General features: G+C 46.6%; 1 protein-coding gene across 1 annotated transcript in view; it reads left to right on the forward strand.

Moving 5' to 3' along the window:
* The window catches only part of LSM11 (LSM11, U7 small nuclear RNA associated), a 152,765-nt gene extending 128,195 nt beyond the window's left edge, over nt 1–24,570 (forward strand). The window contains exons 6-7 of the transcript XR_010731070.1: nt 21,539–21,719; nt 23,640–24,570. The gene's annotated coding sequence lies outside the window, so the exon portion shown is untranslated. The remainder of the gene's footprint in view (nt 1–21,538; nt 21,720–23,639) is intronic.
* The last annotated feature ends 2,221 nt before the right edge of the window (nt 24,571–26,791 follow it).

The raw sequence follows: 26,791 nt of genomic DNA on the forward strand, positions 1-26,791 counted from the left end.
CAGGGTAGGAGGAGGGCCTGAGTCTGGGTGGGAACAGAGGGAGATTGCAGATGCAACAGAGGCCCTGGCTGGTTGGCTCAGTGATAGAGCATCAGCCTGGCAGGTGATGTCCTAGTTTCGATTCCCGGTCAGGGCACACAGGAGAAGCACCCATCTGCTTCTCCACCCCTTCCTCTCTCCCTTCTTTCTCTCTCTTTTCTCCTCCCGCAGCCATGGCTCTGTTGGAGCAAGTTGGCCCCGGGCACTGAGGATAGTTCTATGGCCTCACCTCAGGTGCTGGAATGGCTTGGTTGCTGAGCAATGGAGCATGGCCCCAGATGGGCAGAGCATCGCACAGTAGGGGGCTTGTTTGGTGGATCCTGGTCAGGGCACATATGGGAATTTTTCTCTCTGCCTCTTTGCTTCTCACTTAAGGAGAAAAGAAAAAAGAATGCAACAGAGGGCAAACAAGAGAATAAGGCAACGAGGAGTTTGTACTTTTTTAATGATGTTTCTTTTTTTCTTTCTTCACTTTTATGGGTGTTACCAAGTGAGCCTGAAGGCTTGAATTTGCCTGTGACTTTGATTGAGAGGGAAGCCCACACTACCGCCACCATCATCACACAAGGCCATATTTATTGAGCCCTTACCCTGTGCCAGTGGTTTGTGGTCCCAGTAGCACTATCTCACGTTTATAGACGAGGAAACTGCAGTTAAAAATTAACCGTTTACAATGCTAGTAAAACGGCAGAGATGCGAGCCCTGCTCTTAACCACACTTATTGTTCCAAGCACCCCAAAGAAGTAAGGTGGGGACAGAAATCTTTGTAAGGCCTGGGCCTCCTGTTGATAGTTCTGCTGTTTTCACGGAAGGTGAGTGGGAAGCCAACAGGGCGAGGAAGCCAGGGCTGAGCTGTTCAGTTGGGAGTCAGCCCCACCAGCGAGGGTTCCTGCCACCGGCACCTTTGGCTGGCTGGTCTCTCTGGGCAAGTCTTTTTTGACCAGTGTCCCTTGGCTGATTCGGGAAGGCAGGCTGGCAGCTGTAACCAAAAGCCTCTTCTGTGCCGAGGGAGAGAAACATCAAGCAGAAAGTCCAGGAGAATCTGGGGTTGTCCTAGACCTCGTCAGCCAGGCAGGGGCTCCCAGCAGGAGACCCCCCAGCCAGCACATAGCCCTGAAGGAAGCTGAGGTGCTGCCCCTCAGAGAGTGGAAGCAATAACAGAAGACGTGCAGACAGAACTGTACATCTGTGGGCAGAAAAATCCACGGTGACCACAGGCTGCATTTGAATCACCAAATGTACTGGCCACCTGGCTGGACCGCAACCTGCACGGCATGCCGGGAAAAGTCCGCCCGGGTTCTGGCCCCTTCCGCCCGGGAAGCGGTTCAGCAATCAGATCTTTCAAAATCAATTTAGCTCATGCTCCAAAGTCCTTGCTGTAATTGACAGCAACTTCCTCCCTGGTTTCCTTAACTATCAGATAAAAGTGCTGAACTGTTTTGAACCTTCCTCCAAGGGAATTTTAAGAGGCACCTGCAAAAAGATTGGACTTAATTCCAGACCTCTCCTTCCCGATAGGACGAATAATTAGCAGAGCAATTTCAACCTTCGGTACTCGGTACTCGGAGTTTATGTATAGCGATCCAAAGTGGGAAATATTAAAGAAGTTTGTGCCTCGTGGTGGTGGAGTAAAAAGATTTCTACCCACCTTCTGTGTTCTAGGAAATCGGGATAACATAATGAAGGCGGCCGGGTGGGTGCGAGCCAATTAGTCTAAGTTTATAAAGCTCAGAGTCTTGTTACGGCCGCGCCGCTGTGGAGAGCGGGCAGGGCCTTCCAGTGACTTTGCACGGGAAACTAATTGCCCTGGAAATGTCGGGAATTTTATCTTCCGTCAAATCCTCCAGCCCTTCAGATCCCCTGACGATCTTCAGCTATTTGCATCTCAAGGTTAAAGGAGACTGCTGCTTTCTGGGTGCTAATCAGTTGTAAAAACTTTTGATCTCCCCGTGAAAAGTCCAACCAGCGGCGGCGGCCCTCTCCGAGCCCGGGAAGGCTCCGAGGGGAGGCGCAGACAGGCTGGCTTTCCCGGGATGAGCAGCGTGTTCAGCAGTTGTGAGTTTTAATTCTATTCTCCTTGGGACTCCGTGAGATTGCAGAAAAATCACTTCTTACTTCTAAGCATTTCCTCCCTCCTCAATGTGATTTGAATTTTTTCTTTTCTCCCCAGGGTGAAATTGGAGTAATTACCATGATAAAACCGTGGATCATCATAACTTGCAGATTTAAAGGAAAGAAACTGCAAACAAGTTTTCTGGGGGAAGATCTACATGCTCGCTCCCAGATACGCATATCGTTGTCCTCTCGGGCTATTTCAGTCAGCCTAACTACTTTTTAAGAGATTAAAACGATCCTTCGCCTGACCTATGGTGGCGCGGTGGGTAGAGTGTCCACTTGGAATGCTGAGGTTGCTGGTTCGAAACCCTGGACTTGCCAGGTCAAGGCACGTAGGAGAAGCAATCACCGAACAATTAAAGTGAAGCAACTACGATCTCCCTCCCTCCCTATCTTCCTCTCTCCTCTCAAATCAATAAATAAAATTTAAAAAGTAAATAAAATAAAATTATCCTTCTACATCAGGGCTTCTCAGCAGCAGCATGGTTAACATTTCGGACCAGATAGTTCTTTCCCGTGGGAGAATGGTCCTGAGCACTGTAGACTGTTCACCAGCGTCCTGGCCTCTCCCTTTAGAGGCGGTAGCACCCTATTAAGTCAATTCCAGAGGGAGGCCAGGAGACTTAAGGTGGTTCTAATGCATTCGCAACCAATATAAGTAAACCAAAACCTAAAGCTGTAAATGCCTCAAGGTTAAGAAGTCAAAACCTGCCTGACCTGTGGTGGCGCAGTGGATCAAGCATCGACCTGGAATGCTGAGGTCGCTGGTTCAAAACCCTGGGCTTGCCTGGTCAAGGCACATATGGGAGTTGATGCTTCCTGCTCCTCCCCCTCTTCTCTCTCTCTCTCTCTCTCATCTCTAAAATGAATAAATAAATTAAAAATAATAATAATTAAGGCCCTGGTCGATTGGCTCAGCGGTAGAGCGTCGGCCTAGCGTGCGGAGGACCCGGGTTCGATTCCCGGCCAGGGCACACAGGAGAAGCACCCATTTGCTTCTCCACCCCTCCGCCGCGCCTTCCTCTCTGTCTCTCTCTTCCCCTCCTGCAGCCAAGGCTCCATTGGAACAAAGATGGACCGGGCGCTGGGGATGGCTCTGTGGCCTCTGCCTCAGGCTCTAGAGTGGCTCTGGTCGCAACATGGCGACGCCCAGGATGGGCAGAGCACCGCCCCCTGCTGGGCAGAGCGTCGCCCCATGGTGGGCGTGCCCGGTGGATCCCGGTCGGGCGCATGCGGGAGTCTGTCTCTCCCTGTTTCCAGCTTCAGAAAGAAAAAAGAAAAAAAAAATAATAATAATTAAAAAAAAAAAGAAGTCAAAACCTAAGGACAGCCAATCACAAACAACCAATGAGGCTTTTCCAAATAAGCAACATGCCATAGCCAATCAAATCATTTCCTTGCATTACTTCTGGGTCTTCTCTACAAATGTCTTGCTCCTGGCTTTGTTGGAAGGAGCACTCCTAAACACGTCCTGCTCGGCGCCGCCCAATTTGAATAGATTTATGTTCAAATAAACTCTTAAAATGTTTTATATGCCTCAGTTTACCTTTTAATAACCCCCAAATAGTGACAATCGAAAATGCCTATGGACATTGCCACACATCCCCAGGAGGGCCTTATTTAGCAAATAAAAATACCGGATGGCTATTTAAGTTAGAACTTAAGAGAAACAATGAATACATTTTAGACTATGTAACTTTAATTAGGTGTACTATATTTAAAGTGGCACCCTACATGGGTGATGGGATCTCCCCCCAGGTAAGAACCTTCTAGATCAGGATTTGCTTTCATCAGTCAACTCACATTATCAACCTCCTTGGCCACCTTCTCTTAATCATGCCCCACTTTTCTTTCTTTCTTTCTTTCTTTCTTTCTTTCTTTCTTTCTTTCTTTCTTTCTTTCTTTCTTTCTTTCTTTCTCTCTCTCTCTCTCTCTCTCTTTCTTTCTTTCTTTCTTTCTTTCTTTCTTTCTTTCTTTCTTTCACAGAGAGTCAGAGAGAGGGATAGACAGGGACAGATAGGAACAGAGAGATGAGAAGCATCAATCGTTAGTTTTTCGTTGCTCTTTGCGACACCTTAGTTGTTCATTGATTGCTTTCTACATGTGCCTTGACTGCGGGTCTTCAGCAGACCGAGTAACCCCTTGCTCGAGCCAGCAACCTTGGGTCCAAGATGGTGAGCGTTTTGCTCAAACCAGATGAACCCGCGCTCAAGCTGGCTACCTTGGGGTCTCGAACCTGGGTCCTCCGCATCCCAGTCCGACGCTCTATCCACTGCGCCACCGCCTGGTCAGGCCCCACTTTTCTTTCTCTCCCATCTCGTCACCTAATTCCGCCTAATTCCAGCACTGCTGATGGAGGAGACAATAAATGACTGTGGTTGCTGGCCTTAGGCATGAGAGGGAATAGAAACAACCTGCTACAATGATGAAACGGGAGTCAGGCAGAAAACAAAAACAGTGCAGGCAGTTCCAACCCGGGCCTCCCCCAGCAGACTCTCGGATGGCGCAGGGCCCACCCAGACAGCGCTTTGAGGGAAGGAAACTCCTTGTGCTTCCAAGAACTCCATGGACCCTTTGAAAGTCAAGCCCAGAAGTTACTGTTTTTCTTTTTTGCCACCTAATGAGTTTTTGTTTTGTTTGGTTTTGGTTTAGTTTTTTGAGCAATGACAGTGTCAACTAGGCATTGCATGGTACACAAATAAGGAAAAGCTACAATGTGTGCTTGGTGGAGAGGAAGCAGGTTGTCCTTCCTTAGAGAGATGCTTGCTGTTCACTGTTGGAATCCATGGGAGTCTGAAAGACCAGAGCAACAGGCTTTATTGAAAGGGAGAAAGGAACCCCGCTGGGCACTTCTCGGGGGTGAAGAGCACGGGTTACAGTCTAGGGGCGAATTATATAGCGTTTGGGAGAGCCTGAGGGGATACTGAGGCAAAAGTCCTGGTATGTCCGGAATGCTCCTCCTTGGGGGGCTTGCCAGCTTCTTGGGATTCCTCTGTCTCAGGGGCGGTAGTCCAGTAAGGGTGAGGGCTGACAGATAAGCGGAACATCAAGAGGGCAGATTGGAATTCACGTATCTATCATTAACAGCTGGCTCATTCCGAGGGCCTAATCAAGATGCAGATGATAATGAGTGACACGAGCAACAGGTAACGGGGCAGGCAGGAGTTGGAGAAGCCTGCGTGGGGTAGGTAAGATGAAGGGCGCGTCGAGTTGGGGGTGGGCGGTAATCAAAGCTCATTGGAGACATGGGATTGCATCCCGAGGATCAGTGATTTGGTGTTCAGAGCGGACAATTACACGGTGATTCTTTCAGTTGATGGTCCTTGGCTATTTGTTCAGTATTCTTTTGGAGAAGCATACATGGGGAAAGGACAGAGGGGCTAGCTTTTGTTAGTCTTGTCTTTTCTTTATTGTCCCCAAGGATTTGTTATTGCTCCACCCTGCAAAGCAAGGATTATCCGATCTGTCAGCTCCGAGAGCCTCTGTTGGTCCTGAGTCTGCTCCTTGCAGGCACGCCTGCTCCCCATTCCCGCCGTGCGCAACTTGCTTGAAATTTCGTCCCATTCCATAGGAGTTCTTGCTGAGACAAGTTCTCCTCTTTCCCACTTTTGTTACTGTTTCAGTGCCCCTTGTAGATTGTGGGTTGCCCAGCTAGTCCCCTTCTTTTTTTTATTTTTTATTTTTCTGAAGCTGGAAACGGGGAGAGACAGTCCGACAGTCTCCCGCATGTGCCCGACCGGGATCCACCCGGCATGCCCACCAGGGGCGACGCTCTGCCCACCAGGGGGCGATGCTCTGCCCCTCCGGGGCGTCGCTCTGCCGCGACCAGAGCCACTCTAGTGCCTGGGGCAGAGGCCAAGGAGCCATCCCCAGCGCCCAGGCCATCTTTGCTCCAATGGAGCCTTGGCTGCGGGAGGGGAAGAGAGAGACAGAGAGGAAGGGGGGTGGTGGAGAAGCAAATGGGCGCTTCTCCTATGTGCCCTGGCCGGGAATAGAACCCAGGTCCCCCACACGCCAGGCCGACGCTCTACTGCTGAGCCAACCGGCCAGGGCCTAGTCCCCTTCTTAACCCAGCTCTAACTACGTCTATCAGGATACTGCTGACATAGATGTTGTGATTAAACCATTTACATGTATATATGTAAATATATATAAACATATACATACATATATATATGTATATATATGTATAACTTCACTCTGTGGAAGGGTCTTCACCAAATGCTCCATGAGGGGCTCTCCCTGGTGGCAGCGGAAGGGGCAGGACACAGTGGTGCCCTGGAAGGAGCATTCGACTGGGACACAGGAGCCTAGTTCTGAGCTCTGATTTTGAAACTAGCAGCATATTCTTGTATAATTCCCACTCCCACCCTGGGCTTTCATTTATTTCTTTCAAAATGGAAGGCTGGCCTGACCAGACGGTGGCGCAGTGGATAGAGCGTCGGACTGGGATGCGGAAGGACCCAGGTTCGAGACCCCGAGGTCACCAGCTTGAGCATGGGCTCATCTGGTTTGAGCAAAAACTCACCAGCTTGGACCCAAGGTCGCTGGCTCCAGCAAGGGGTTACTTAGTCTGCTGAAGGCCCACGGTCAAGGCACATATGAGAAATCAATCAATGAACAACTAAGGTGTCGCAATGCGCAACGAAAAACTGATGATTGATGCTTCTCATCTCTCTCCGTTCCTGTCTGTCTGTCCCTGTCTATCCCTCTCTCTGACTCTCTGTCTCTGTAAAATAAATAAATAAATAAAATAAAATAAAAAAGTCTAAAAAAAAAATGGAAGGCTGGACTAGAACCATGGTGGCAAAACAGGTTTTATCTTATACACCAGTTCTGATTGATTGGCAGCAGCTCCCTGGAAGGCTGCGTAGAGAAAGCTTTTTTTTTTTAAACATTTTTAAAAATTTTTGTTTTTATTTTATTTATTAATTTTAGAAAGGAGAGAGAGAGATAGAGAGAGAGAGAGAGAGAGAAGGGGGGAGGAGCAGGAAACATCAACTCCATATGTGCCTTGACCAGGCAAGCCCAGAGTTTCGAACCGGCAACCTCAGCATTTCCAGGTCGACGCTTTATCCACTGCGCCACCACAAGTCAGGTGAGAAAGCTTTTTAGACCACATATGGGCTCTGGAAGAAAGACTGATCAATTAGTAATGTCTGCCATGGGTAAAAAAGGGGCAGGGGTGGTGATAATAGATGTGTACTTGTTTTTAGTATCCCTTGGTTGAATGGGTGCTAAGAAATTCCATTCAGAGTTCAGAGACAAAGTGAATATAGGTTAAACATTCAAAGAGGATTTGTGTATTCAGAATTAGGATTCTGTGAGTTTTTAAAAAAGAAAAAGATAGTTGGGGCCCTGGCTAGTGGCTCAGTAGATAGGGCGTCAGCCTGGCATATGAATGTCCCAGGTTCAATTCCTGGACAGGACATACAGGAGAAGTAACCATCTGCTTCTTCCCCCTTTCCTCTCCCACTTCTCTCTCTTTCTCCCTCCTGCAGCCAGTGGCTCGATTGGTTTGAGCATGGCCCTGGGCACTGAGGATAGCTTGGTTGGTCTAAGCTCATCATCTTCAGGTGCTAAATATAGCCCCGTACTCAGGTATTGGCCCCAGACAGGGTTGCTGGGTAAATCACAGTAGGGGCTCATGTTGGAGTCTGCCTCACTATCTCCCCTTCTCTCACCTAAAAATAAATAAGATAGTTGAGTTGTTTAGAGCAGAAGAATAGCTATTCTTTGTTTTCTTTAGGACAGCATTGCTTCTAACCTGCCATCAGTAGGACCTACATGCCTGTGTTTTTTCTAAAAGTGGGGAATTCTTACACTGATAGAGTCACACTGTTGCTAAGTCCACCAGCACACACTGAAATATCTCACAATAAAATAAGTCGATATGACCCTAACCAAAACAAACCAAAGCAAAAGCCAAACTCTATAAACCTAATTAAACGGCAAACAACAGGCTGAGTGAAAATATTTGCAAATATTTACCTAATATATACCTAAAAGATAAAGAGCTCCTAAAATCAACAAGAAAAAGACAAACAACTCCGTAGAAAAAGGAAAAGCGTATGTAAACAGTCAGCTCAAAGAAGAAAAAATGCAAACCCATTCGATACACAAAAGATAAGAGCCAATTGTTTTAATAATCAAAGACCTGCAAAATGAAGCAGGATACTATTTCCCTTTATCTAGGGGGTAAATAATATTCAGTGTTGATGGAGAAGCAAGATGGCAAAGGGTACAAATTGGCACAACCACTGGAGGACAACTGGGACTCATCTATAAACACTTGGAATGCCACATCCTTTGCCCTAGCACTTTCACTGCTAAGAATTTACCTTTAAAAACTACTGGTGCTAAAATACACATATAGCTTTGCACTTAAGGATATTTATTGCAGAGTCAGCCAAATGTATTGGTTTGGGTGCACAAGGCAGGAATCTTGTAGTTAAGTGGGGGTGGAATCAAGGGGCATCCTGGGCCTGCTGTGACATGGACCAGTGTCATACGTAAGTCACTTTTTACCTGGTAGAGCACAGGGGCATCATGCATTTCCAGGAGTTAGTGTTAGTTCAGTAATCTCCAAATATGTATATACATACTTTACATTTTCCACAGAAGTGATAAAAAACCAAACAAACCCTATGTATGTGTAGGTTTGTATACACAGCACACATACACAAGTTGTGTTAATTTATTCGTGGAAAAAAGCCTTAGAAATCACTAGTGACTTCACAATATTCAGATTACAAACTCAATCACATACTTGGATGGTGGGAACTTATAAAATGCAGATGATAAAATGCAATCATTGGGTTAATGTGAGGATTCAGTGATATAACCTGAAATGGTGGTTGAGTGCTTAGCCCAGCCTCTCATTCATTCATTAAATAAACTTTTAATGAGTGTTTACTATGGGACAGGTGTGGTTGTTACATCTGTGCATAGAACAGCAAAAAAAAACAAAAACACAAAAAACCAAGACGGGGTTTGTGCTTTCACAGACCTTAGAGTCGACCAAGGGCAGGGACAGGTAGAAACAAGCAAAAACATCCAAGCGTGACAGTCGCTATCCAGAAGTTAAAGGATGATCTGACAGAGAGTAATGGGCTGGCTACTTTAGGTAGGTCGGACAGGAAAGGCCTTCCTGAGCAAGGGATACAAGCTAAGAGCTGAATGACAAGAAAAGCCCGTATCGACTGCTATTATTATTACTATTCCCCTTTCCCTCTCTTTCTTTCCGGCTGTCTCTTTCTGCACGTCGACTGTTCACCTGCCTTACCCACCACCGCATCTCATCCCATCACTTTCCTGCTTGAATCCCTGCCCTGCGTCCCTGAGTGACTGCAAGTCGGTGTCTGGACACAGAGAGCGGAGGGAAGCGCTGTCCCTGTGCTACACGTGGCTGGCTCAGCGCAAGGCGCCGTAGAAAAGGCATCCTTGCCGGAGGCAAAGGCATTTACACCTGCCGGTGAGACATATGATTAGAGACAGCAGGGAGGTGCAGACGCCAACGCGGGAGGAGCGGCTGGGCGGGAAGCTAACTGGAACTTCATCTATTAGAAGAGGAAAGGCCTTTGAAAAGTGAATTAACGATATTTATAGCTGCAGCAGGTGAGTTGCTGGCGAGAGCGCGCTGATAATGAGGCCAAGGTTGAATTCCCGCGTGGACCAGAGGGCTTCATGTGGAGAAATTCTGCTGCTCACTTCCTGGCCCTGAGACTCAGGCGAACACGTACTGCTCCGAATCTCAGTTCGCCAGTCTAAAATGGGTACACGCATCCGCCTGCCTGTCTCGTATGTCCTAAGGAGAAAATGGGTAGTGAAGTGCTTTTTAAAATCATAGATTTTTAATATACTCTATTGTGACTGCTTACGTTATACATTATTGTTTTTAAGGCCTAGGTACCCTCCTCTCCCACTTCTTCTTTTTGTTGTTGTTGTTCCTAATTTTTTTTTTTTTTTACAGGGACAAAGAGAAACTCAGAGAGAGGGATAGGTAGGGACAGACAGACAGGAACGGAGAGATATGAAGAAAAGCATCAATCATCAGTTTTTCGTTGCGAAGGTTTTTGTTGTTCATTGATTGCTTTCTCATATGTGCCTTGACCGCGGGCCTTCAGCAGACTGAGTAACCCCTTGCTCGAGCCAGCGACCTTGGGTCCAAGCTGGTGAGCTTTTTTTTTTTTTTTTTTTTTTTTTTTTGCTTAAGCCAGATGAGCCCGCGCTCAAGCTGGCAACCTCGGGGTCTTGAACCTGGGTCCTCAGCATCCCAGTCCATTGCTCTATCCACTGCGCCACTGCTTGGTCAGGCTGTTCCTAATTTTCAAAGTTTAACATTTATTTTTCAATTGCAGTTTCTATTGAATATTGCTTTGTGTTAGTTTCAGGTGTACAGCATAGTGGGTTAGACAATGATACATTTTACAAAGTGTCCCCCCCCCATACTTCCAGTATCCACCGGGCACCATATGTAGTTATTACAATACTATTGACTCTATGTCTTGTGCTGTACTTAACATACCCGTGACTGCTGTGCATCTGCCAATCTACAGTTCGTAATCCCTCTGCCTCCTCCACCTCTCATACTGTTTGTCAGCGGGCTAGCTCTCCCGGGGGAGTTCAGCCACACTGTGAGTGCCTGATAACCCAACCAGTAGTCCTTCAATAGGCCCATTGTATTGTGGCTGCGGGAAGTGGATCATTTTCGTAGAATGAGTACAAGCCATACTCTCACGTGTTGGTGCTCGGCCTACCCTAGTCTGTCCACTCTGGGCTAAATCTTTTTCTTCTTTAGTTTAACGATTCCCCCCCCCTATCCCACCCCCCAATTGGTTGCAGGGCCTTCTAACCACTAACTAACGTGGGTTTTCTGTTTCCTCCCCCAAAAAGTCTAGGTTGTCCCCTCTGCTTTATTTATTTTATTTTTTCCTTTTGTCTGATCTACAGAGAACTAGGAATTAGGTCACTTGGCATTCACTACCCAGTGATGACAATTGTATAGCACATGGGCCTCCCTTCTGATTGAGTCCTTGCTTGCTGGGGACACTGTTAATTGATTAACACACTGCCTCCTATTGATGTGGCTTTAACAGCTCTGCCTAATATGGGTAACCACTGGTCACATGTGGCCAGTGAGCATTTGAAATGTGACTCGCAGGAAGACTTTACAAAAGAAAAAGATATATAAATGATCCTAATTTTATTTTTGTGTTGATTATTTTAGTATTGATTATTATGCCTATATTGGGTTAAATTAAATATGCTGTTAAAATTAATTTCACCTGCTTCTTTGAACGTCAGGTGGCTCCTAGAAATGTAAAACATTTGTACGTGGCTCACTTGTGGCTTATGTACTATTTTTAAAAATTTTACTCTCTATATTTTTTAATTACTTACTCTATAGCAGTCTTCCAAGTCTCCTTAATGACAGTTTTCTAGGCAGTTAGTTACCACACCAGAAATAAAAGCATTAGTATTTAATGGGAGTGGGAGAGTGGTCAACACGTTTTGAGTTTTCAGTCTTCCCATGAAAAATAAGAACCTTCCACTTTTTTTTTTTTTCTGAAGCTGGAAATGGGGAGAGACAGTCAGACAGACTCCCGCATGCGCCCGACCGTGATCCACCCGGCACGCCCACCAGGGGCGAAGCTCTGCCCACCAGGGGGCGATGCTCTGCCCCTGGGGGGGGGTCGCTCTGCCGAGACCAGAGCCACTCTAGCGCCTGGGGCAGAGGCCAAGGAGCCATCTCCAGCGCCATCTTTGCTCCAATGGAGCCTTGGCTGCGGGTAGGGGAAGAGAGAGACAGAGAGGAAGGAGGGGGGCGGGTGGAAGAGAAGCAAATGGGCTCTTCTCCTATGTGCCCTGGCCGGGAAATGAACCCGGGTCCCCAGCACGCCAGGCCGACGCTCTACCGCTGAGCCAACCGGCCAGGGCCAGGACCTTCCACTTTTATCTTAAACATGTCCTTGGTTCTTAACATGTCTGTGCACTAGAAAGCCCCAGGACCTTAAATTACAAACTTATAGATTTCCAGGCTCCACCCCTGGAGACTCTGACTTAATAGGTTTGGGATGGGGCCCTGGACTGTTTATACAAGAAGCCGGAGAGATTCTGGTGTCCATTGGGGTTTGAGAAACTCTGGGCTGGGACTTCTTTATGATTTGAGAAAGGGACTTTCCTGGGGTGACACGTTGTCACCGGCAGAGCTAGGGCCAGAGCCCACGTTCCTCCTGAATTATATTTTGTAGAGTGTTTTGTATCACTGCGACCTAAGAGGCTTCGCAGAACTCAGGATGGAATGAGGAACTCAAGCCGCCTCTCAGCAGGCCGGTAACCTTCTCTTCCTTATTTGGAGAAAGCCTGGTTTGGCTCAGCGGTGCCCTCTGCTGTCAGAAATCCCTAGCGCAGCCTGGCACAGCGGGCTTTGGGGAAGGGAACACAGAAGGATGTAGCATAGAGGAGAGTACTATGGGAGAATCTATTTACGATAAGGCAGTGGTCAGAAGCAAGCATTGTAGTCTGAGACCATAAAAGCTGGAAAGGCTGTCGAGGTCATTCAGCTGACTGCCCCTGGTTGGAGGAGGGAATTTGGACAAGTCATTTTACTTCTGTGGGCCTCAGTTTCCTCATCTGAGCAAGACGGATAATGATATGCTCTATACCCACCCCCATTGGAGACTATTGTAATAATTTAATAGAATAATGGTTATGTTGTTGCCAGAGTCTTGGTCCAAAGACATACAGCTAGTTAAAGGTCGAACCAGGCTTTGAACTCTGGTCTCCCAGTGGAGCTATATCATATAATTGCAGCTCACAAAGGAGAGATGTATTCAGCTGCTTCTAGAGGGACAGGGGCAGGAAAAGCTTACAAGGGAGGTTGGGGCTGGCCTCGTGTCTAGGTGTAGTAAAGCCAGGTAGCTACCCTCTTATTGATATATTCATTCATTATTCACTTATTCAGCTTATATTTATTGAACACTTCTTGTGTGGTTGACACTGTGCAAGACGTGGTGACACTGAATCAAATTAGCCATGGTCCTTGTTATGTCTGTGGTTCTTGCTATGTCTCCCTGAATAGTTAGTTCTCTTGTCAGAAATATCTTTAGCCCTGGATGAATGGCTTAGTTGGCTAGAACATCATCCCAAGGCATAGAAGTTGCAGGTTTGATCCCTGGTCAGGGCACATACAGGAACAGATCGATATTTCTCTCTCTCTCTCTCTCTCTCCATCCCTCTCTCATTAAAATCAGAAAAAAAGAAAAGAAATATTCTCAACTAGCTGTCATCTAGCTGTCACGGTGCACAAGTAATGTGACCAGGAGCTCCGTGCACGGTGCTAGGCCCTTCCCAGGTACTACTGCTGAGCACAGAAGAAGAAATAGCTCCACAGAGATTCAGTAACTTTCCCAAGGTGACTGTGTAGTCGGTGGTGGAGTTGGAGTCAGGCTCACTCTATAAGCCACACTGCCATTCTGCCCTGAGAAGCATTTCCCTTTGGTAAATCATTAAGTGGCTATCTAGCCCTGGGCAAAATATATATTGACCTGTGCAGGTTCATCTAAGTGTTACTTACAGCACTGAAAGATAACCTAAACTATTCAATGTGTGCTCACGTAAGTTATAATACAATATTTTTCAAGAATATTTAATGATCTGGGAAAGTACCATAGGTAAAACGGTACCTTATAACAGGAAGGTAAAATCTGTTTGATACTAATTTTGTAAAACGCCCACTCACACCTACAAATGTGACAAAAAGGATGGAAAGCAGTTTGTACTGCTTTCAATATTATTGTCAATATTTCACTATTATTTTGGGAGAGTTAGTTGTCTTTGAACTTTTGGATTTTTCTATATTATCTACAATTAAAAAAATTTTTCAGCCATTCTGATAGGTATGCAGTGGTAACTCATTGTGGACCACATACTATTTTTTTAATACTTTATTTATTCATTTTAGAGAGGAGGGAGAAGAAGGAGGAGCAGGAAGCATCAACCCCCATATGTGCCCTGACCACACAAGCCCAGGGTTTCGAACAGGCAACCTCAGCATTCCAGGTCGATGCTCCATCAACTGCGCCACCACGGGTCAGGCCACATACTATTTTTATAACCAGAAAAACAGAGATGGAAGGAGACTTGACTTGGGGTGGTGAACACACAGTACAGTGTACAGATGATGTGTTGTAGAATTGTGCACCTGACACCTATATAAATTTATATGCTACTATCACCCCAATAAATCAAATTAAAAAGAAAAAGAAAAATAAACATTATTAAATAATAAATAAAACTTAAGAGATGCCAAGGAAAAGAAAAGAGAAACAAAAAGTCCTGAAAATAAAATTGGTAAAGTTAACAGTGATCTCGTGGCCCTGGCCGGTTGGCTCGGTGGTAGAGCATCGGCCTGGTGTGCAGGAGTCCCGGGTTCGATTCCTGGACAGGGCACACAGGAGAAGTGCCTGTCTGCTTCTCCACCCCTCCCCCTTTCCTTCCTCTCTGTCTCTCTCTTCCCCTCCCTCAGCCAAGGCTCCATTGGAGCAAACTTGGCCTGGGCGCTGAGGATGGCTCCATGGCCTCTGCCTCAGGCGCTAGAATGGCTCTGGTTGCAACAGAGCGATGCCTGGATGGGCAGAGCATCGCCCCCTGGTGGGCGTGCCGGGTGGATCCCCGTCGGGCGCATGCGGGAGTCTGTCTAACTGCCTCCCCATTTCCAACTTCAGAAAAATACAAAAAAAAAAAAAAAAAAGTTAACAGTGCTCTCCTCTGGGTGAGTTATGAATGTGTTTCTCTTGTCCTATGTTGCTTTAATTAGTTTCCAAATTGTTCAAAATCAACTTGTATTCTTGTTGTGGAAGAAAACATCTTATCTTAGTTTTGACCAGAGTTCATACATTAACCAAAGATAATTCAGAGATATTTTAGTGGTTGATGATTTTATACGATAGCCTAAAAAGTGGTGAGTTTTGATGGGCTGTATTTGGGCCTTTCCTCTATATACTCTGATGTTGTCTCTGGTTTCTTCCTCTTTTTTTTTTTTATAAGTGGGTTGTAGTATGTACTAAGCCCTTTATCAGTTAGAAAGAAAATATGTTCAAAACTGATAGGCACTGGAGGAAACGAGAGATAGGACAAGTGAGTGTTGACGGGGAACAGAGCCCACTTTGGGGGTTTCATGCGGAGCTGAAGAGCCATTTGCCCGGGATGATTACGGAGAGATCCGGGCCCACAGGCAGAGCACAGGGCGTAGTGAGGAGAGTGTGAGCTTCAGAGTACCACGGACCTGGGCTCAGCTATGACGGGGTAGTCAACCTTTCTATACCTGCCGCCCACTTTTGTATCTCTGTTAGTAAAATTTTCTAACTGCCCACGGTTCCACAGTAATGGTGATTTAGGAAGTAGGGAAGTAACTTTACTTTATAAAATTTATAAAGCAGAGTTACAGCAAGTTAAAGCATATAGTAATAATTACTTACCAAGTACTTTTTTTAATTTTTTTTTTTTTTTTTTTAGATTTTATTTATTCATTATAGAGAGGAGAGAGAGAGAGAGAGAAGAGGGGAGGAGCAGGAAGCATCAACTCCCATATGCGCCTTGACCAGGCAAGCCCAGGGTTTTGAACCGGCAACCTCAGTGTTTCCAGGTTAACGCTTTATCCACTGCGCCACCACAGGTCAGGCACCAAGTACTTTATGTCAGATTTTTGCTAAGTTTGGCAGAATAAATCTTTATAAAACAACTTACTATAGTTAAATCTATCTTTTTATTTAACTTTGGTTGCTCTGCTACCACCCACCATGAAAGCCGGAACACCCCTTAGTGGGGCGGTAGGGACTAGATTGACTACCACTGATATGACCTTCTTCTTTAAAAAAAATTAAATAATTTATTTTAGAGAGCCTGACTTGTGGTGACACAGTGGATAAAGTGTCGATCTGGAATGCTGAGGTTGCCGGTTCGAAACCCCAGGCTTGCCCGGTCAAGGCACCTATCAGAAGCAACTACTACGAGTTGATGCTTTTTGTTCCTACCCCACGTTTTCGGTCTCTCTCTGTCTCTCTCTATCTTTTCTCTCTAAATAAATAAATAAAATCTATAAAAAAATTTGAGAGAGAAGGAGAGAGAGAGAGAAACATTGATTTGTCGTTTCACCCAGCCCTGCACTCATTGTTGGATTCTGTGTGTGCCCTGACTGGGGGTCGAACCTGTAACCTTGGTGTAGTGGGACCCTTCTCACACCAACTTAGCTGCCTGGCCAGGGCACGGCTCTCTTCTTTAGCTTCGATTTTAGGCAAGTATTTTAATCTCTCTGAGTCTCAGTCTCTGAATCAGCTAAACGAAGATATTAGTACCTTTCTCCTCTTGGCTTTGAGTGTGTTTTAAGTCAGGTAGTATATGCAGACATCGTCATTTACAGAAGTCTAGGCGAAACCCTTTCGCTTTAGAATGAAGTAGTCAAATGACAGAACCGGGGGAGAGGGACTCGATATGAAGGGAATTAAAAGGGGACCAAAGACAAATGTAGAAAGCTAGGCTGTAGAGCCTTAGATGAATGGGAGAGCTGGCTTCATCGAAACCCTCGTTTTGCAGAGGAGGACAATAAGGCCTGGGCTTGATTCCTCATGGCTGTGGTGGCAGGGCCAGTGTGAGGACAGCTAACTTCCCCATTTGACCCGAGGCCAGGTGCCGGTCAGATGAGGTGGAATTCTCCTGGGGTTTCACATGCTGTAACCAGCAAGAGGACAGAAACAAGGTCTCCGGTAGACCTGTCAGTAAAGACTGAACTCTTCTCTTTAATGCTTTAAATATGACAAGCTCAAGCAATAGGGACAAAATGCACGTGGGGCTGTTTGTTGCACTCGACTCTGATTCTTCTCACACTCGGGCTCCAGATTCCCTGGAAAGGGCATGCTGTCCACCGAGGGATTTTCTGTACACAAATCTCATCCAGGAGAAGTTTCCTCCGCCAACCTGGCTTGCGGGCTAGAGGCTCAGCCTAACAACGGTGTGATTTTCTGCCACTTCCGAAGGAGAACACAGATTCTGCCACACTCATGTGCCCCATCAGTGTCTTTCAAGGTTGTTGACCACGGATGGGGTGCTTCTCTGCTCAATTCCAGGGAAAAAGATTTCTTTTTACAAAGCTAAAAATCAAGAGCTTAGAATCTCTCCTTTTAGACCTCTAGTGTTTTTTTTGGCTGTAGAAGGATTTCAGAAATCTCTTGGGTGATTTTTAGTGACTAAGAAAAAGGAAGTGAAAGAAAGGAAAAGAAAAATCAAGATCTGGCTTAAATCTTCCCTTGATTGTGGACCAGAATCTCTACAAAAGCCTGCCCACCCTGCACCCCACACCTTCCCTGACTTTGCAGAGGGGTGCCCCTGAGTCAGCGCTCTCTGTCCTGGGGATCTTGAGACAGGAAATAACATTAAACTGGGATGGCTATTTCCACAGGAGGATTTTTAATCCAGCCTCATTAAAAAAAAAAGAACGTCTTGTGAACAAATCTCTTAAGAAATATCTAGCCTACTTGTTTAAGGTGTTTTTGGATGGTGGCTAAAGGAGCGAGAGGACTTTGTGACATGATGGAGACCGACTCTGGGTCCGTCTTTTCTTATGTATCTCTTAGGGTCAGGTCTAGTTTCATGCTGGAAGGAGCAGCGCCTACCAAGCGCCTTCAAGCAGGGCTTAGAAAGCACAGACAAAACATTGATGCACTCTTGTGCTTTCCAACACAAATGTATTTCATTGGGTCCTTGCTGCCATAAAGAAATTCTTTGAAAGGAACATGTAAGAGAGCATTGTTCATAGAAAAGTCCTTTCTTCCCCTGGTTAAGGGCTCCTTGTTCTGCTGTCTTCATTCCCTCCCTGGCGTGCTTTGCTTACATGGCAAAGTCAACATTGTACTCCTCTTACTGACATTCACTAAAGTAGGGAGAATGGAGTCATGGCCCCAAAGGCAATGTGGTGGAACAAGAAAGATCTGGAGCTCAGTCTGGTGACATAAATTCACCATACATAAATCCTGGTTTTGCTAATGACTTCTCAGACCTCAATATCGTCGATCACATCTAAGAAAAAAGATTCCATATGTCAATAATGCATGTAAAACATTTAACACAGGTCCAGCCACAGAGCAAGCATCCTGCAAATTCTAGCTGTACAGTTGGCATGGAAACTCGTTCCACATAATGCTTCCTTTCTTAATAGGTGTGTGTGGCAGGGGACTGTTCTCCCCTAAGAGCAGGAGAGAGATGGCTGCTGAAAGGGGCTAGGATATAGGAAGAACTGTTCGATATTTGTTGAGGATTCAGTATGTGATGTAGTAGAAATGTGGTAGACTTTGAATAAGAAAGCTTTGGGCTCCGGGTTCTATTCTGTTGATTTTTGTTGTGCAATGCTAAGCTACTTAAAAAAGCTCTCTTCCAGGTTTAGTAGTGACCCACGTTTTCTGTGCCCTTCCCCTCCTTCTGCACCTGATGCTGAGAGAACTAGACGCGAGCACTGGAAATGACTCCATTCTCAGCGTGAAGCCAGCCCCGAAGAAGCAATTAAAGCAGCCTGAAGGTGTTGGCAGAAGCCTAATAAACCTTATGGGTGTGTTATTTGGGGTTGCTAACCTTCCCCACAATTGGACTCTTCTATTCACAGATTAGCACGAGTAATATGCCCAATGGAAGAGAATGGCCCTAATTAGTTCCTAGCTGTTACTTTGGGATAAAAGTTGACCATCTATTCTGAGAATGGTCTGTTTAAAACTGTGTGTACAGTTTCCCCAAGTGAACTGATAAATAAGTGAGAAATTCACTCCACATCCTGACTGTTGAGTCTGTGGGAAGGCCGTTCAAGCAGCAAGGCTGGTTTTCATCTATGAACCCATTGAGTATTTTGACACCATGTGGGTATTGACTTTGTGTCCAGGTGTGTCCAGGTGTGTGCATGTGCGTGTGCATGGACAAGTTTGTGTGTGTGTTAGAAAGAGAGAATGTGTGTGAATGAGAGTTTGAAACCATGATGTGAATGAGAATAGGCACTTAGAAAATCAATCAAAGGCCCCAGTAGAAATCGCTTGCTTGACTGATGCCTCCTCTGCTAGCTAGTGTAACTTAAAAAGCGTCCGGAAAACATTTCGGCTTCGTGGACATAACCTGTGATAAAATCCTAATGCTTTCGGTGGAAAACACATAGCAACAGCAAGATTCAGCTGCAGGACTGAGGATATTCCAGACCTGCCTTTTCAGGGAATTACTTGAGTATTTCATTTTATTTATTTGAGAGAGGAGAGAAAGAGAAAGCGGGTTGGGGAGGAGTGGGAAGCATCAACTTGTAAGTCATTGTTTGTCATATGTGCCTTGGCTGGGAAGCTCAGGGTTTGGAACCAGCGACCTTGGCATTCCAGGTCGATCCTTTATCCACTGCGCCACCACAGGTCAGCCTTTTCAGGATATTACAAGATTATTTATAATTATTACAAATTATTTTATAGTTAGATGTTATTATTTTGGTCAGGGGCCACTGTGTACTTTTTCTCTTGACTTGCAGCTTGCTTCAACTAGTCCTTCATATTCTTCTATTGTGATAGAATACACAAAACATAACATTTACCATTTTTATTTTTTATTCATTTTAGAGAGAGGAGACAGAGAGAGAGAAAGGGGGAAGAAGCAGAAAGCATCAACTCCCATATGTGCCTTGACCAGGCAAGCCTGGGGTTTGAACCAGCGACCTCAGCGTTCCAGGTTGATGCTTTCCCCATTGCGCCACATTTACCACTTTTAAACGCACAATTCATTGACATTACGTGCATTCATATTGTTGTGCGACCATCGCCGCCACCCGTCTCCAGAACTTTTTCATCTTCCCAAACTGAAACTTGGTACCCATTCAGTCCTTCATTTTTGGAAGACAGCAAATTACAGATCTTGGAACCGTCCCCACCTTATTCACACGAGGACTTACTGCAGGAAGTAGCGCACCTCCGGTGTTTGCGTCTCCACGGACTCCGCGGTTCCACAGGTGCCGACTGAGCACCGCTGATGAGCCGGGACTTGGCTGCGGCGGAGGGCGAGCAAACCGGAGCGTTTGCCCTCACATCCTATAGTCTCTTCTCTTCCTGTTGCAGCAGGCAGAGCAATGCCCCCGCAAGAGGTGTCTCTGTCCTAGCCCAGGACCCCGAGACTGTGTTCCTTTACACGGCAGAATGGGACTTGGAGATGTGACTGGATTTATGGCCTTTGAAACGGGGAGATTATCTTGGATTACCTGGGTGGGGACAATGTCGTTAGGAGAGAAAGAAGGAGGCAGGGGAGGTGAAAAAGGAGACGAGATAACCCAACAGCGCTAGGAGGTGGGGCGAGCCAGGGAATGTGGGGGTCTCTCAAAGCTGGGAAAGGCCAGAGTGGATTTTCCCCTAGAGGCTCCAGAAGGAATGCAGCCTTAAAATTATTTTAATTTTAATTAAAAGAGAGAGAGAGAGAGAGAGAGAGACTTTGACTTGTTGCTCGATCTGGTCATGCATTCACCAGTCAACTCTTGTATGCGCCCGGACCGGAGATCAAACCTGCAACCCTGGTGCATCCAGACGACGCTCCAACCAACTAAGCCACCCTAGCCAGAGCTGCTGACTTCTTCACACCTGACTTCAGCCTGTAAGACCCATTTTGGGCTTCTCATCTCTAGAACTATAAGATACTACATTTGCATAGTTTTAAACCACTAAGTTATTTGTCATAGTAGCAATAGGAAACCCCGACATACTTGTCCTTTTGCGTACTCAGTATTAAGTGAAGGGGCTGCTTTATCCTGCATTTCGCCTGGGTGGTTTGGAAATAGGTGACATTTTCCCAGAATACAGAATTGTGTTTACTCCTGAAGCCCTGCCTGGCACGGGTCATCAGGCATGTGCCCGGACTTTCAATGGACTGTAACTTATATTTAATTCATCTCTATTTTCTCTTCGCCGGCACCCAGCTGGGTATACCACACATCCAGCCTTCAGTCTAGGAGACAGCCTACCCTTGGTCCAGCTGTTTCCGCAAACAGGGCACATGCAGGAGAGGTGGTCGTCTCTGACTCAGTAAACTTCCGGGTGTGTAACTACTCTGCCTACAGTACAACTGGTTGTTACCAAGCAATGATAGCGTATTCACGTGTGTTATAGACTAAACTATAGGAAACATGATTTTCCTGAGACCCAGATAAAAGGCATAAATATTGTAGACAGGAAGGAGTCTTTCTTACATTCAAAAGAAAATCTTTGCCATCTCTAAACTCTCAATATTTACCTCCTCTTGTGTTTGTCAGAAATATAATAATTCTTATCTTTTTTTCTGGCAAATTTTTTTGTTGAGAACGGAGGTTGATATTTCCCCACGTTTTCAGACTTGATTCTGTGGCCTCTCCTCTAATCTGCTGGGCGCCGAGAGGCCAGGGCTGAGCCGGCGGAGTGAGCAGCCACGGCGTGGAGCACGGGAACAGAACGGCATAGTCTCTGTCTTCTTGACCCAGGACCAGAGAAGAACCAGCTCCCTCGTATATCTGATTTTTAAGGAGCCTCATACAAGTGAGTATCTCTTTCTCTGTTTCTTTTTCTTAAAGTTTGAGGTGCTAACTAAACATGTCTGTTCCGTGTTAGAAATGAACTCTAAGGATTAGAAAGTTGAACCTTTTGAAAATGGCTCGTAGGGCACTTCATGACCGGGCTGACCCTTTTCCTTACCTGGTCAGCCTCACTTCTCGTCGTTCGGCCTCCTAATCGTCCGATCATTCTGATTTATTGCTGCTGTTGTTGTTCTAACATTCTGAGTCGCTCATGTGTGTCAGCTTGAACCTGACTCAGCCTGAGCCATGATTGCTTCTCCCGCTTGTGCCCGCGTCTGGGCTTTGCTGAGTCCTCCCCAGCCTTAAGCTTGGAGGCTGCTTCCTCAGGTTGGCTTTCCCTGACCCCGCACCACTCTGAGCAGCTCCCCTGGAACGCTGCTCGTCGCACTGTGTGACGGGTCACCACGTGCTTGTCCTTCTCCCCCACCAGGCCATAGGCTCCCGGGGGGGGGTGTTGCTTGGGGGCCTGTGCTTTTCCTGTTCATCGTTTTCCCCACCATGCCTAGCACTTCCTGCTAACACACTGGCATTCTGCCCGCTGGCTGAATCCACCTCAGTCAGCCTTTTACGTGCCACCATTTGTTTTAACTGCGCAGTTGTACACGACCGAGCAGACGGCTGTCGGCAGTACCTGTAATCAAAGAGTCCGGAGATTTTAAGCACCTCTCTTCGTTCCTGGAGCAGTCACTGAGCCTTGGCAATAGGCAATTTAAATTCGGGACAACGAGTTTTTAAGCCGCTTCAATGGCTGCATTTTGAGAAGAGTGGAAAAACCCCCGACCCTTTGATAATTAGACTGAATCAGTTTTCATAATTCTACTTTCTGTGCTAGAATGGTTAGCAAACTTCATTATCAGCAGCCTGATGAGCAAGCTTGTAGCTTCTAATGTAGATCTTGGGAGTCATTTCGATTTGCAGCCGAAGTGTAAATCGGCTGAAATACACGAAACTCTGCAGGGCCGTGTTTCTCGGACAAGATGACCGTCTAGTTTCATCATAATAAATAATTCCACAGTAGGCACAGGAAAAGCGTACAATTAGCATCTTGTCCACGTACGTTTAATCCAGAGAAAGGACAGCTGACAGCCACAGTTGAAAGCAGCCACCATAAACCCTTGAAACCCAGGAAGCCTGCACGGGTTAACTTTGTTAACTGATATCTTTCTCTTTTATTCCCCTCTGTATATCTGGAACATTGCCAGAATTTAAAAGACTCTTACCAATTAAGGGGAATGCAATTTTAAGAAATTTCCAGGAGTCCTGACCGGGTAGCTTAGCTGGTTAGAGCATCATCCCGATACACCAAGGCTGTAGGTTCGATCCCCGGTCAGGGCACATACAAGAATCAACCAGTGAATGCATAAATAAGTGGGACAGCAAATCAATGTCTCTTTCTCTCTGTCTCCTTCTTCTCTTTAAAATCTCTTTTTTTTTTTTTTTTTAAGAAAAAACAATAATTCTGATTTTTAAAAAAAGATTTCCAGGAAAGACATGGGACTTACTATGTGACAGAGCATCCGGGGCTTTCCCTTCTGAAAAGCCCATAAATGACTCCTTCAGTGTCTAACCCACAGTGGCCGGAGAGCTCCAAGGCAGAGGTCATTTCTGTCTTTGCCATGGGATCTGTCTTTGCATGCTAAGTAGACATTTCACAGATATTTGTTGGGGGGATATATGACACAGCTGAACAAACTTCCATAGTGCTAGACCAGTGTACATACACATTTTTATCTTGGGCAGCTCAACCTAACCCTGCTCTGAGTTAGAACTCGACAGCTTACTTGGACAATTGCTTTGCATCCTGTTTCAGTGACGATGTCTATGTAATGACTCTTCTCAAAACTTATGACTTGTCCCTCAACAACATTTATTTTCCTCATAGGTCTGTAGTCTGAACAGGGCTGGTGGACAAGCTCATTTCTGCTGTACCAGGTGAGGCTGGCGCGGCGTGGAGGCTGGACAGGGACAGCGCCCGAGAACGGCTCCCAGCCCAGGCTGGGCATCTCTGACAGGCGGAGCTGCATTAACCAGGCCCCACAGACATCTCTCTCTAGGTCTGCACGGCCTCTCTGAGCAGACTCCCCAGCATGGCGGCCTCAGGGTCACTGGCCTTTGAGCGTGATGGCTCAGGGCTCCAGGGGCGCTCATTCTCCGGAGAGAGGGAAGGCTGAGTAAAAGCGGTGTGGCTTTCTATGACCTAGCCATGGCTACCGCTGCATTCTGCCGGTCAGAAGAAGTCCCCGAGGCCAGCCCGTAATCAAGGGAGGTTGAATTAGAGTTCATATTTTGTGGGAGAAGTGTCCAAGAACTTGAAACATGTTTTAAAATCGTCACTCCCCTAACCACTGTCCTGGAAGTTTGGCAGAATCTGTAAAGTTGAGGCTTGAACACTTCGGAGTGAGACAAGAGCCTCTGCAGAGAACTGAAACTCGACTGTCATTGTCACATCTTACAGACAGGGGTGAAGATGGGTTTGAGTGAGGACCCTTCACACTGTGATTGAAAGACAAAGCGCGATTCCTTCTCCAAGGGCAGAATTTTGGGGTGCGTTTATGTTCTTTGAATGGATGCAAGTGGAACTCTTACAAAGGGAGAAGAGTGATCAGCACAGACCTGCGTAGGCCTGTTTTTTTCCGAACCTTCCTCGCTTCCCTGCTCTGTTCCGGCTGGTTTCTGCCGGCTGGGCTTGCGGAAGCCTGCTTGGCGACTTTCTCCTGACCCTCCAGTCACCCTTTTCAGAACTTTTCTTCCTCAGCTTCTCCCATAATTATGTAAAGGATTATTCCTATAATAAACTTAATAACCTTCCCATTTCTACTTCTTAAAAAGTTTCCAGTTCCTGGAATAGCGCTCGTGGTTCTGTTATGTGATTGAATTCTGACTGCAAGAGAAAAAAACCTAAAGTCATATTATTTTATAAAAGTTCTAATTTTTGAATGAATATAGTTTGAATAGTTTATTTGCAATATGAAGCCTCATCTTTATCTAGATGGCAGCAATAAACCATGTATATAGGACCTCTTAAAGTCTAATGGCGCTCCCAGAACGTTTTACATTAACTTCTATTAAAACATCACTCAAAGATGGGCAAAGTGCAGTTTAATAACATGCCGTACAACAGAGATTTTTCTTCTAGTCTAGGGGTGGGCAAACTTTCCCTGAAAGAGGCCAGGTGGTCAACATTCCAGGTTTGAGGGGCCCTGTTGCAAAGACTCAAGTGTGCCGTTATATGGTAGTCCCCACATACCCGTGGTTTCAGTTACCTGCAGGCAACTGACTGAGGTCCGAAAATATTAAATGGAAAATTCCAGAAGTAAAAAATTCACTAGTTTTAAATCATAGGCTGCTCTGAGGAGCGTGATGAAATCCCGCGCAATCTCGTGTGAATCATCTCTTCCGCATCTTCACGCTCCGGAACGTAGTTACTTAGTAGCCATCTTGGTCAGCAGAGCGACTGTCGTAGTATTCGGGGCTGCTGTTCAGGTCGCCCTTCCAGTCACCTGACGCCGTGTCACAAATGCCTGCATCGTTCTCCTTACTTCATCTCTCCACCTCGGCCTTTTATCATCTCACATCGTCACAAGGTGAAGGGTGCGTAGAGTACGAGATATTTTGAGGGGGAGAGAGAGAGAGAGAGACCACAATCATATAACTTTTTTCACAGTATGTTGTTACAGTTGTTCTATGTTATTGTTGTTGTTAATCTCTTACTGTGTCTAATTTATCAATTAAACTGTATCACAGCTGTGTATGTATAGGAAAAAGAGTGTGTGTGTGGATGTGGGGGAGTCAGTTCTGTTTTTGGTTTCAAGCGTCTATTGGGGGTATTGGAGCGTGTCCTCCGCGGATACGGGGGGGGGTACTCAGTGGGCCTGGAACAGTGTGGGGAGTTAGGGGCAGATCTGTGTTTGCTGCTTACAGAATATTGAAAGAACTCTAAGGAATTTTTCTAAGTTCTAATGTTCTACTAAAGGGAAGCGAGAGGACTGCGGAGCGGCCGCGTTCACACCGCAGGTGCTGGGGGGGGGGGGACGGGACCGCGGAGCGGCCGCGTTCACACCGCAGGTGGGGGGGGGGGGGACTGCGGAGTGGCCCCGTTCACACCACAAGTGCGGGGGGGGGGGACTGCGGAGTGGCCGCATTCACACCGCAGGTGGGGGGGGACGGGACTGCGGAGCGGCCGCGTTCACACCGCAGGTGGGGGTGGGGGGGACTGCGGAGTGGCCGCATTCACACCGCAGGTGGGGGGGGACGGGACTGCGGAGTGGCCGCATTCACACCGCAGGTGGGGGGGGGACGGGACTGCGGAGCGGCCGCGTTCACACCGCAGATGCGGGGTTGGGCGGGGGGGACTGCGGAGCGGCGGCGTTCACCCTGCGGGTGTGTGACTCACTGACCCATGCCTTTACAATACCTGAGGAGGAAGAGCTGAGAAGAGTGGAGGGTAAGGGGCTGGACCACACCCTGCCGCCATCTCAGTGTTCTCCGGGTGCAGGGATGTGGGAAAGGGTTCTGTTTAAGGATGTAGGTGTTAGTTTTCCTTCTACCTTGTCCCTTTAAGCGTGAACTTGGTGCCAGGACTCACTATCCTTAAGCCTCAGGTTTCTTGTTCTTAAAATGGAGGTAATAATAGCATTTATCTGGCAGGACTGAGGGTAGTGTGGAGCAGTGGCTAGCGGCATGGATGAGGAGTTGGACTGCCCTGGTCCCATGGTGGCTCCACCCTCTATTCCCTCTCCGTGAGCTTGGGCGAGTTCTGTACTTTTCCAGGCACCAGTTTGCCCATGTGGAGAGGGGAGGACATAGCTCCGAGGCTGTGTTAATTTAATAAAATCAGAAGTAAAGGGTTAGGCCAGTGCCTGGCTCCTAGCAGATCAGTAAATGTTAGTTCTTCCTTTTGTGATGAGAAGCAGGAATGCAATTGGAGGAGCCAATGTCAAAAAGCCTAAGTGGTAGATACCTGTAAAGCCGGTGGCCGAGAGCAGGCAGGCCCACATTGGATTCAGGCAGACAGTAGAGAAACTGCAGAGCCAG

Source organism: Saccopteryx bilineata, chromosome 4, assembly GCF_036850765.1.
Source record: "Saccopteryx bilineata isolate mSacBil1 chromosome 4, mSacBil1_pri_phased_curated, whole genome shotgun sequence".
Taxonomy (NCBI): Eukaryota; Metazoa; Chordata; class Mammalia; order Chiroptera; family Emballonuridae; genus Saccopteryx; species Saccopteryx bilineata.